General features: G+C 48.8%; 1 protein-coding gene across 4 annotated transcripts in view; it reads left to right on the forward strand.

Annotated features, from left to right (window-relative positions):
• The first annotated feature begins 4,265 nt into the window (after window positions 1-4,265).
• Window positions 4,266-13,120, forward strand: part of LCA5L (lebercilin LCA5 like) — a 28,329-nt gene continuing 19,474 nt past the window's right edge. The window contains exons 1-3 of one of the 4 annotated variants that reach the window (XM_081138069.1): window positions 4,266-4,332; window positions 4,974-5,108; window positions 12,350-12,605. The gene's annotated coding sequence lies outside the window, so the exon portion shown is untranslated. Of the gene's footprint in view, window positions 4,333-4,973; window positions 5,109-6,225; window positions 6,399-12,349; window positions 12,606-13,120 lie in introns of those variants that run through there. The other 3 variants (XM_081138070.1, XM_081138067.1, XM_081138068.1) reach the window with 3 other exon arrangements.

The following is a 13,120-nucleotide window of genomic DNA, read 5'->3' on the forward strand; positions in this document are numbered from 1 at the left end:
AGAGAGAACTTGAATTATGTTCAAAGTTGGAGGAGTTCAAAATCTAGTAAAACCCAAATGCTGGCCGCCAACTCTCCTGATGGGTTTAAACATCAAGATCAAGGGCATTAGAGGCAAAGGCCCCTGGGGGATATCCAGTCTGCTTAGATAGCTGAGTCTCTTATTTTTGAAGTCCCCTGCTCCTTGTGGAGGAGGTGGCACTGGCGTCCTGGAACAGGGACGGGTGTTAGGCTTATGCGAGCCCCCTTCACCAAAGTCTGGAGGCCTGGAGGCCTGCGCCCTGCCCGCCCAGGCCGGTGCCTTTGATGAGAAAGGATCACTGGTCCCTGGAATGCAGCTCAAATCCACTTACATCAGGCCAAGTGCTTGAGATGACTCCACCACAATGTAACCTGGAGCCTCAACAGGCCAGCTTAACCGCTCCTAATGGTAGGCCCTTGGCAAAGACGATTAATGGTGCCCGAAGTTTAAGCCACTAGCATTGTAATTTTTATTTTAAAGCCCAACATAGATCATAGGTCATTGTTGCTTTTCTTCTTTTCTGTATTTTCAAAACTTCTGCACTGAGTATATATGATTTTTGTCATATAAAAAATATATATATATTTTAACACCTCGGTCTTAAAATGTCAGGTGAGCATGTTATTTTCTCCAGATATTACTTAAGGAAGTAATAAGCTGTTCATTCTTGACTTTGTAAGTTAGTAACATGAACTATAGCTGGATTCACAGGTGCCCTAGGGAGTATACATCCCCTGATCATATAAGACAAAACTGCCTTCATAATGACACCCCGGGGGAAAAAGGGGGACATCTGTAATACTTTCAACAATAAAGATAAATTTTTAAAATCTTCACCACAATTTTTTTTTTAAATGACACCCCTTCCGTCTTCACGCCCTGGAGAGAAATAAATTTCCTATTTGAAACACTAGCTAACAATTTGTAGGTGTTTGCCCGGAGCCAGACTTTCTCTAAGTGCTTTGCATAAACCACTCCCTTCTTCTTTACAAACGCCTTAAAACTGGGCTCTGCGATTATCCCTACTCCAGGTGAGGTCTTAGAACTGGAGATGATGGGAAGTGAGCGGTGCGTCCAAGACCTGAGCTAAACCCATTTATCTCTACGCCACACCTAAAAAATTCCTGACGTGCTAACCTCGGATTCCTAGGGCTCCCTTTTTGCACTATGAATTTCTTTCAGAAGTTTATCCTTTTAATAATGCCATGAAAGTGTACAAATTAGAAATCTGAAAACTCTAGCTCAAAGATCTTTTAATGTATTCTAGGGACACGAGTGAGCTTCAAGATAATTAATAGGAATGCCAAACATTCTAAATAAGTCCTAAAATAAAGCTCAATGATTCTCTGACATAGAAAATGCACTTCAGAAATAAACAGCCTAATCCAGTGGGGATGCAGGAGGCTAATCATATCAAGTCAAAGAATCCTTTCAGATTTGACCCAATTTTTTGACAGAATTTTCTTTTTCCAGCTTTATTGAGGTATAACTGACAAAACTCTAAGATATTTAAAGTGCACACCAGGAGGATCTGATACAGGTATACGCTGTGAAAAGAGGACTTGACCTCATTTGAACAATAAAAGTATGCGGTATTGGCTCCAAGGTTCACAGAGATCCTCAGATGATCTCATGAACAACGAAACCAGATGCTATGTTTTGAGAAAATATGAAATGAGAAATAGCCTGGCCAGTGTGTCTCAGTGGTTGAGCATCTAGCCATGCACCAAGAGGTTGCAGGTTTGATTCCTGGTCAGGGCACATGTCTAGGTTGTGGGCTCGATCGCCAGTAGGGACTGTGCAGGAGGCAGCTGATTGATGTTTCTCTCTCATCGATATTTCTTTCCATCTCTCTCTCCCTCCCCCTCCCTCTCTAAAAGTCAATAAAAACATATTTAAAAATAACATAAAACAAGAAATAAAGGTATATTTTTATTATGTAGAATAACAGTGGTGGCCACCACAGTAACTGCAGTGAGTTGAACAGTGTCCCCCCAGAACTCATGTTTACCCAAACCTCAGAATGTGGCCTTATTTGTAAACAGGGTCTTTGCAGATGAAACTAGTTGAGGATCTTGAGGTGAAATCATCCTGGATTTCAGGTTAAGCCCTAAATCCAGGAACTAACGTCCTTGTATGAAGAGAAGACACAGAGAAAAACGCCATGTGAACACAGAGACAGAGACTGGAGTGACACTGCCACAGCCAAGGAACCCCAGGAGCCAACAGAAGCTGGACCAGGCAGGAAGGATTCTCCCCAAGGGAGCATGGCCCTTGATTTCAGAATTCTAGCCTCCAGGACTGTTGGAGAATAAATTTCTGTTGTTTTAAGCCACCCAGATCTGTGGCAATTTGTTACAACCACCTTAGGAAACTAATACAGAGAAATAGGTGCATACGTTTGGTATGTACCATAACTAAAAGGCAGTTCTTCAACTTTGTACCTCACAGGCCTCTCTCCCTTCCAAATAAGAAGAAAGCGCCCCTTTCAAAGGCAGAACCAAAGGCTATCGACTGGGAAAAGCTAGTAAAAAAGAGAGGGAGAAACCATTCCGATGGGAAAGGAGAAACCGCCATCTCTCAGGTTCCTCCAGTCCTGAGAACCAGTGTGGGGATGATCCCTTCACAATAAACTGCTGATTTTGTTACTTCCTGGGCAGACTATTAGCCATGAACCAGCCGTCTTTCCATAAATGTCAAGTCTAGGGTGACACCTGTCTACTGTATGTCTGCCTGGAGACGCTCCCAACAACAAATATGTACCACCTGCCATCCGATAAGGGTAACTCATAACTAAGGTGGTAGGACCACGGCCCCCACGAAACTCTGGTGGGCACTCTAAGGGCATGTGGAGGAAGGGGTGGTGACCTGAAGGGACAGCCTTGCCCCACCCACCCCTACAACGCAGGAACTAAACCGTCTGCTTGGAAACACGCACTGTCCCTATTACAGAAAAGCCAATGCAAAAACCATAAAGGGAAAATCTGATAAATTTGACTCTACACAAATATCAGAATACATTGTAAACAAAATTAAAAGGTAATTGGCTGGAGGAAATATTTGCAGCATATATCACAGACCCGAGTTTCATGGAAAACATCGAAAATTCTAAGACACCATTTTTTACAAAGATGAACAAACACCAAGTGAAAAAATGGGCAAAAGGCCAGAAAAGGCAAATCGCAAAGTAAGTCCAAATGGTCACTAGCAATATGGGAAAAACGCCCACCCTTCCGGTGATCAGAGAAGTGAATAAAACCAAAGATGCCCATTTTCAACAATAAAACGGGCATTTTAAAAAGAAGTACGATTATCCCCAAGGTGGTTTAAGGCCTGGAGACATTTGCCTGGAAGGCAAACTTGCATCTACCTTCAGAAAACCTCCAAGTGGGCGCATCCTTGGATCCTTCCACTTCTCGGGGAGCAATTGATCCTAAGGAAACGGGAGACCCACAAAGATACAAGGCAGTGATACAGTGAGGGGGGGGGGGGTAGGAAAGAAGGAAATAATAATATAAATGCTTGTTAATTACGCATTCCACCGTGCAGGTGATTTTTACCTTTTCCTGGCACTTTCCTGTTCACTGTAAGTTCTCTACACCAGACATGAATTACTTTGTCATCAGAAATCCAACTTGAGAAAGCGCGGTTAACAGGCAGAGGGGCGCCCACACCCGCCCGCGGGCCCCCTTTCCAGGGGCACCGGCGCCCACACCCGCCCGCGGGCCCCCCTTCCCAGGGGCACCGGCGCCCACACCCGCCCGCGGGCCCCCCTTTCCAGGGGCACCGGCGCCCACACCCGCCCGCGGGCCCCCCTTCCCAGGGGCACCGGCGCCCACAACCGCCCGCGGGCCCCCCTTTCCAGGGGCACCGGCGCCCACAACCGCCCGCGGGCCCCCCTTTCCAGGGACACCGGCGCCCACACCCGCCCGCGGGCCCCCCTTCCCAGGGGCACCGGCGCCCACAACCGCCCGCGGGCCCCCTTTCCAGGGGCACCGGCGCCCACACCCGCCCGCGGGCCCCCCTTCCCAGGGGCACCGGCGCCCACAACCGCCCGCGGGCCCCCTTTCCAGGGGCACCGGCGCCCACACCCGCCCGCGGGCCCCCCTTCCCAGGGGCACCGGCGCCCACACCTGCGCGCCGAGCACCGGCCTGACTTCGACGCGGCCCAGGACCCCCCGCGCCGGCCGCGCAGACGCCCCGCGGCCCCGCCCCCGGCTCTTCCGCGCCCTCCCTTCCCAGAAGGCCCCGCGGGCTGGTTTCCAGGGCGACGAGTCTGCGCCCCGAGGCCGCCGGAGTCACGCGGAGCAGGTAACGGCCGCGCTGTCGCCGCCGCCGCCGCCGCCACCTGAAGCCCCAGGCCCCAGGCGCCGACCCTGCCCAAGCGTAACTCCCGCCAAAGTCTCCGGGCCTTCGGGGGTCGCCCGGCCACTCGGCCCTGCCCCTGCCCCGCCCCTGCTCCTGCCCCTGCCCTGCCCCCGCCCCTGCCCGGCTCCGGCCTCGGCGCTGAGTTGGTAGCGTAGCCAGGTGGTCCTGCCAGGCTCGGCCGGTGGAGGGCACCCTCACCGCGCCTCGCCCCTCCCTCACCGCGCCCTCACCTTGCCCTGCCCTCACCGTGCCCCCGCCGCGCCCTCACCGTGCCCTGCCCCGCCCTCACCGCGCCCCGCCCCGCCCACGGAGGCCCGCCCCCACGCACCCACTCGGGACCGCGCTGCACGCGGACCGGCCGCCGGGGCTGCAGACGGGCTGCCCGGAGCGGGCCCAGGTGCGGCCTGGGGAGGGGCCAGGCCCTCGGGCCGCCTCGGGTCACCTGGGTCACACGGGGGCGACCTCACCACCGCCACCCCTGCCCTGCCCCCGACTCGCCGAGTCTCGCGTATATTCTCCTATCTCCCATTTTGCACCTGCCTACTTGGTTGTACTTTTTGGGTTTTGTTTCCTTCTGACCTTAGCGCTGGCATCTCCCTGACCCCAGCCCGGGGGACTCTGGAGCCTCTGAAGTGCCTGCTCTGTGTCCGCCCGGAGCGCTGTGTCCACAGTGTCCCCTTAGGTGCTTTAACGCTTCGTTGCCACACTCGTGCCAACAGGTAACTTGTTTCAGACCAGTTTTTTTACTGCTGACCGTGGCCTTGAACATTTTTTTCTGTCTCCACTCACTAGGTGAATTCATCCAGTCTCACAGGCCCAAACCCCATCTAAATGCCAGGGAGCCCCAAGAGTATATCTCCAGCCCTGACCCTTCCCTGAACTTCAGACCCTTTGCTTAGATGTCTGCCCACACTTCTACTTAGACACCCAAGGCATCTCCAACACAGCCGCCCAGAGCAGCTCCTGACATTCCCCCAAGCCTGCTCCTGCCACAGCTCCACCCACCCCAGATCCTGGAAACCATCCTCCCAGCTGTCCCGGCCTTGGTCCCCCATGACTACTGTTTTTCTTCCTCCCCACATCCAGTCTGTCAACACATCCTTCAGAATGTACCAGAACAGATGCACAATCCTACCATTTCCACCAACCCCCACTATCACCACCCTGGTCCAGGCCACCACCATCGGTGCCTGATTATCTCAGCAGCTTTCTAATTGGTCTCCTTGCTTGTGCCCCACCCCCAACTCAAGTATTAACAGTCTTACGCTATTTCCCCTTTGTTACTTCAAGTAAGTCAGTTTAGGAAAAAATGGATATGAATTTTATAGTTAAAAAATACAATTTTTTAGTACATATTTTGAGAATTCCAACTTTTAAGCCAGGTGGACAAAGCTACATGAGCACCTGACTATTAACAAGCTAAAAATTGAAAGATGTCCCTTAGCTTTCTTAGGTATATGACAGTGTCCCTGGATATAGAACTATGGCAAGGGCTTTAAAATTGGCTGTACGGAAGGATAAGATAACCCATGGACTTCCCAGTGAGAAAAAGAAGTCACGTAGGAAATTAGGCTGTTTGTTCGCTACTCTTTCTTTTTAGGTTTTTGGGGGTTTTTTAGAGAAGTACCAAAAGAGGCAAGTTGAAATGGAGACAAATGTTCATCCCTGTGCTGATCATTTTGAGAGTAAGTACCCGGGCGCTCGTACTCTGGTCTGTCAGGCACAGAGCGATGCGGTGATGGATATGACAGGTCCCTGCCTTACGGAGCTAATGACCCCCCCACACCTGTACCCTTGCCAATATCAAACCCCCATTCTTTCTCTTTTTCCATCGAGTGTAACCCCAAAGGACCAATGTAACATAGTAGTTTGCTGCAACTTGCAGAGGGCCTAAGGGATGTAGCAGGTTGTCAACCTCTACTTCACTCCAACTGGATCTCCCACCTGCCCTCAGGCTGCCACTTCACAGAGGAGCCCTGGCAGGAATCTCCTTGCGCTCCAGCCACCAGGTCTGCAAGCCTTACCAGCTTGTACCCACCTTCCTTCTTCCTGTCCTAAGCACCCCTCCCTGCAATTCAGCTGTCATCTCCTCCCACTTGTCAAAAAGCCTATCCTGTCACTGTCAGCTTTTCAATCACCTGTTCATCTCAGCTGGCTCTTTCCTGTGGCTTTTAAACGTGCTCAAGGTTCCCATCACAAAGGGGGGAAGAAATCTCCCCAACCCCACATTCCCCTTCACATTCCAGTTGTTACCTAATCTCTCATGCCCTTTGAAAGGCAAACTTTCTTAAAGAATTGCCCTGTGCAGCCCTAGCAGTTTGCTCAGTGGTTAGAGCACCGGCCCCCGGACGGAAGGGTCCTGGGTTCGATTCCAGCCAAGGGCACATACCTCAGTTGCAGGCTTGATCTGAGAGGCAACCAAATGATGTGTCTCTCTCACATCGATGTTGCTCTCTCCCCCTCCCTTCCACTCTCTCTGAAAAGCAATGGAAAAAATATCCTCATGTGAGGATTAAAAAAAAAAAAAAAAGACTTGCCCTGTTCAGGGCATCCGTTCCTGCCTCTCGCCTTCCGCCCTTGTCTCTATACTAAAACAAAAGCCATTCATCAGACACTCCCAGGCCTCATCTTGCTCATTGTCAGCAGCCTTGAGATTTGAAACTGTCTTCCCTTGGCCCTCTCTGACCCTCCTGCTCCTCCTGCCACCACCCCGGCTCCCTCCCCTCTCCTGGGGTCATTAACAGTGCAGTTCCTCAAAGCTCAGTGTCTCTTCCTGTGTTTCCCCCATGTCCCCTACATTCTGATGGTGGGCACAAACCCATGCCCACCATCTATATGCTCCCAACCCCCAACGTTGTCCTTCCAGCTTGGCCTTCCTCCCTGAGCTGGCCCCCGCGTCCAGCTGGCTGAATGGCATTGCCTCTTAAGGCCTCTCAGGCACCTCCAACCCAGCACCAGAACAATCCAAGTCGGAACAATCTCCCACCAGCCCACCCACTGGGACCTCTACCATGGGTAACTGGGATTCCTCCTTGACCTTCCCGTCACCCCAGCATCCAGTGTGTCACCCAGCCCTGGTGGTGTCGCCTCCCGTTCATCTTCCATATCTGTGCATCGTCACCGGCTCTTTAGTCTGAGCTGCCGCCTCCCTTCACCCAGCCTCCTGCGGTCCCCTACGCTGGCTTTTCTCCAGGCTGCTCTCTACGCGCAGCGCTGATTCCCTCATCCCTATCCCTGCCTCCCTCTTTCGCTCACTGCAGCTTCCCATTGCTCTTGGGTTAATGATTTGAATCATAAACGTGCCCTCCTGGATGCTGCAGTTGCTCACCCCACCTACCTCCGGACACCCACCTGGAGCCGCTGGCCCTGCTCACTGGGCCCAGCCACGCGGGCCTCCTCCACCCAGCAGGCCTTGGCCCTGTCTTCTCTCCGTGTCTGCAGGGCTCTTCCCCCTCCCCTCCGTTTCTCTGCTCGCTCAGTTCCCACAGACCCTTACATCTCAGCTCAGATAAGCTTCTGTCAGAGGACTTCCCAAGTCACTGTCTAGGTCAGATGTCTGTCATATGTCCTCACAGAGTTGTATCTCTTTCCTTGAAAACACTTAGAACAGTCACTGCTGTATCACCAACATATGAATGCCACAAAAACTAAAACATTTCTATCTGTGCGCGTTACACCCCCACACCTCACACAGATCCTGGCACGTGGTAAGCACCCAAAGATGTGTTGAAAGTGAATGAAATGAATATCTAATGTGTAGCCTGTATAAAATGTGCAATGCTTTAGCAGAGTTTTATTAAAATAGGATGGAAATTCTAGTAAAAATAATTAGGCCAATACTGAAAATGAACAAGAAATGTGGCGGTGGCCGGGAGTAGGAGCTAAATTGTGCACGTGTATAAATGTAACGCATTTCATTTTCCTTCAGTGCCCACAGTCTGTTGCATTTGCCACCACTTGGTGGCAGTAGAGGAACAGTTTCTAATCCTGAGGGTGCTTGTTTGGGATGCTCACTCACTCTAGTAACAAAGTCCAGCTTTTTGTCAAAAATAAATAAAATACATAAAATTGTTAAATAACTAAAACCTACATAAGTTGTCTGTAATCATCCAAACTGAATATAGCACATTTCCATGTTATCAGATAAAGTTTGAGATTTCTGATAGATATAGGTATGTTTAATTTATGGATTTTCATGCTGGATGGGACTTTAGAAGTCCGTTCAGCTAATATCATGCATTAAACAGCTAAGGACAAACAGCTAGCTGTCCTGGCAGAGCTGGAACTGTGCAGAACTCAGATGTCTTGCCTCACCAGCATTTTTCCTTGTATACCATACTTCCTCTCTTCTCCATCAGTATTAATTCTTAAACTTCAATATTAGAGTGACCAAGTTTATGAAGCAAAAAATTGGGACATATAATCTCAAAAGCGGATGCATGACTGAAATGGGGCTCCTGAACGCCCTAAGACCTGTGATCATCTTACCTGTGTAATACTATTTTTATAAGCTGAGGGAAGGGCTTTTCTATCTGTTTACCATCCTGCTCAACTTTGAGTTGAGGCCTTTCTTTCTGTGGGAAGACCCTCAACCTGGGTCCGGCTGCCGTTTCCTGACCCAACTCCACTGAGCTCCTGTCAGGAAAGCCGCAGAAGTGACCCTGGGCCCTTCTTGATCACAGAGAGGCACATGAGGTCCACCGGTCCCATCACTGGTGATGAGCCTTGATGACCTGGTTGAGGTGGTGGTGTCTGCCAGGTTTCTCCACAAGGTCACCTTCTTCCTCTTTGTATTTGGTTAGTATTGTGCCAAATCCTGTCCCTTATCCAACTTATGTTCACTGGTCTTCAGCACCCATTGACGACAACTGCCTGTTTCAGCTACCTCCTGATAGTTGCCGAGTAGCCAGTGTCTATTTCTACTGTTCCTTGTACATTTATTAGTTGTTACTCTTCTGTAAGGACCAGCTTCCTCTTGCTTTGTCACTCATTCGTAGCAGCATGGACTCCTGAATTCCTATTTGATTTAAGAGGTAGTCCTCTCACAGCCCCCTTATTTATTCTGTCAAATGTCCTAGATTGGACCAGTGCAAACTTCTTCAAGTTGGCATCTGTGTCCTTTCACACACACCAGCCTTACCTTGTACTCCACCTGCCCCAGGCCTGAATCATCCATTTCTGCGAGGAACCCTGGTTCCTTTTAGCGGGGAGTGGTGCTCAGTGTGCTCATTGTTGCTGGGGTGTCATTTCTTCTAGGCCTTCTCAGAGAGCAGAAGCAGGAAAAACACACACAGAGATACCTCCATATACATGCACACACACATAAATCTAGAATGACTTCTGTATCTATATACCTATATAGATATATAGATATCTATACCAACCCAATATTTCCTGTTCCACTCCGACACCTCAGGGCTCTTTCTACCCTCCCCTGTTTCTATGTAAATAAAACTCTTTCAGGCACCAAGAAGCTTGGCCTCCATGAGTCTAAGTATATTATCTCCTTAATTAACTTACTTGCTCTGTGTAATTAATATCCTGACCTTGTCAGCTCCCTGTCACCTTTTGTCACCCCCTTGCCCTCCCCAAGCCTGCCCCTCCTTACCCTGCTTCCTCCACTTCCTGGCGTTGCCGCCACCACGCCTCTGCACAGGGGCCGGCCTTCTTGCTTTGTTCTAAGTCTCCATCCAGGATGCCATCCGGAGAGTCTGCTCTTTGGTCCTGCTAATTTTTCCCTGAGCCAGACATCCCAGCAGCTCCCGGGGTTGATGGTCTTCTTCCTGGATGTGGTCCGGGTGACAGTTTCTAGAAGCTTGAAGTTACTTCCCCAAAGCCTTTGGACTCGCCCTCTTCTTTGACTCTTTATAATAGTGCATTTCATTTACATTTTAATAGCCTGCTTTTGGTCTCATTTTGATTCTTGATGTTTTTCGAGGTAACCTGCATTAGTCTCCTATTGCTGCTATAAAAAAATTACCACAAACTCTGTCTTAAAACAGCCCAAATGTATTCTCTTACTGTTCTGGAGGTCAGACATCTGAATGAGTGTCTGGGAGTTTAAGATTAAGATATCAGCAGGTCTGGTTCCTTCTGAAAGCCCCAGGGGAAAACACATTTCCGTGCCTTCTCTAATTTACAGAAAAGCCTGCACCTGGCCTGTGACCCCTTCCTCCATCTGCACAGCCAGCAGGGAAGCGTCTTGTTCTGACCTGGGTCCCTAATCACAGTGCCATCTTCTGACTCCTCCTGTGTCCCCCTTATAAAGGTGTTTGTGATTACATCAGGGCCAGGTGGATAATCCAGGATAATCTCACCTTGCGATCCATCCATCAGTCATTCTGCGAAGACCCTTTTGCTACATAAAGTGACAGGTTCTGTTCCCAGGGTCTGGGGATTCACAGATTCTGGAAATTAAGTTGTTACATCCTGTAGGGTAGTAATTAATCAGCCTATTACACTACCAAATGCAAGTCCTAAATCTTTTTTTTCTTTTTTTTAACTTTATGTTTCTTTTTTTTTCAAATATATCTTTATTGATTTCAGAGAGAGGAAGAGAGAGGGGGAGAGAGAGAGATAGAAACATCAATGATGAGAGAGAGTCATTGATCGGCTGCCTCCTGCATGCCCCCTACTGGGGATGGAGCCCGCAGCCCGGGCATGTGCCCTGACCAGGAGTCGAACCGCGATCTCCTGGATCCTAGGTCAACACTCAGCCTCTGAGCCACGCCAGATGGGCCTTAAATTTTATGTTTCAATTACAGTTTACATTTAATACTATTTTGTATTAGTTTCAGGTGTAGGGCATACTGGTTAGACAATCACATACTTTACAAAGTGTCTCCCCAATATTTGCAGCACCCACCTGGCACCGTACACAGTTATTACAGTATTGCTGACTGTTCCCCGCACTGTACTGTGCATCCCATGACTGTTCTGTAACTGCCAACCTGTGCTCGCACTCCCTTCCCCATCGCAGTCCCCCTGCCCTCTGGCAGCCAGCAGTCTGCTCCCTGTCTCTGTCAGTCTGCTTCGGTTTTGTTTGTTTACTTTGTTCTTTAGGTTCCACATATAAGTGAAATCATACGGCATTTGTCTTTCTCTGTATGACTTATTTCACTCAGCATGTCCATCCATGCTGTCACAAATGGTAAAACTTCATTCTTTCTTAGGGCCAAGCAAGTCTCAAGTCTTAAAAATGGGATTTTAAGTCCTTTTATTAGGGCGAACAATGAGCTGCGTGCAGACGCTGATTGGAAGGCGAGCGCCTGGGAGCCCTCTCGCGGCCGCGCCTGGAGTCGCACCTCACTGATTCTTAACAGCTGCAGCAGCAGCGCCACTGTGCGTCCGTCGCAGCGACAGGGTTTCACCCAGCTCCTTAACTTTTCCATTCTGATAGATGAAACTGGAATCTAATTGTCTCAATTTGCATTTAACTGACGTAGAGCAAGTCTGAACATCTTACATGTGCCTTGGTTGTCTGTTTCTGTGACGTGCATGTTCGGTAATGTGTTCATATCCTGTGCCGCTGTGCTATTGGGTTATTATAAGAGTCCTTTGTAAACCAAGGAAATAAGCTCTTTTCATATGTATTGAAAATAGTTTACCCATTTCTGATGTGTCTTTTTACTTGATTTCTTTTTGTCATACAGAAATTTTGCATTTTTATGCAGCCATTTTTACTAATTGTTTCCTTTGTGGTTTCTGGGCTTTATTTCTTACTACACTCCATGTCTTCTTTTAAGACTTGTTTTTAACATTTACCTTTTTAATTCCCTTCTATTTATTTTACTGTGAGGAATGAAACAAGGATTCATGTTTGTTCCGCGTCCCAGGCAGACGCCTGGCCCGCGGCTCCCCGTCGCTTACTAAACGCCCGCTTTCTCCCCCTCTGTCTTACACCAGGTTTCCAGATTTACTGGTGAGGTCTTAACATTTGCTTTCTGTAATGTCATTCTAGGTTTTCTGAAATATGTTCTTTGCTTAAAAAGAAGGCAAAACATGTCCAAAAATACTACCTTGGGAACGTCATAATCACAGCAGTGTGAAGACCTCGGCTCGGACACACAGCCGGAGCCCACGCCACGGGCGAGGCGGGTAAGGAGCGCGGGGATGCCGCCCTTCACTGCAGACTCTTAGCATGTGTGCAGTTTTCGTCTGCCTTGTTGCAAAAGCGGAACTGAAGACAACTGAATGTAGTATTCAGATTGACCCAGGTGTGTTTCTCAACCGTGAACATTCTCATTTCCAATTCTGTAGTTAAGTGAACAGGCTGTACAAATTTATTATTGTCGCAGGTAGTTATTCCTTGGTGTGTTCCAGAAAAGCATGATCAACTGGGCCGCTTGTTTTTTAGAACAGTATTTTTGTTGTGGGGTTTTATTAAATTTATTGGGGTGACATTGGTTAATAAGATTATATAGGTTTCAAGCGTACATTTCTGTGACACACGATCTGTATATTGCATTGCGTGCCCACCACCCTCAGTCAAATCGTCTTCCGTCACCACGTATTTGGACCCCTTTTCCCTTTGGGTTGTATTTCCGAGGTGAAGAAACTGCTATAAACCCTATAATGATAGAGACATGGTGAAATTATGCTTCAAGGGCAGTTAAACAGTGTTATACTATAAACACTGATGGTTCAAAATATAAATGCTGTCAAAACCTGAACTATATCCTACCCTAAATTTCATATATCAAAAAGAGTGTGCTAACTATAGTAAGCGTTA

This window comes from Miniopterus schreibersii (assembly GCF_964146895.1).
Source record: "Miniopterus schreibersii genome assembly, chromosome: 5".
Classification (NCBI taxonomy): Eukaryota; Metazoa; Chordata; class Mammalia; order Chiroptera; family Miniopteridae; genus Miniopterus; species Miniopterus schreibersii.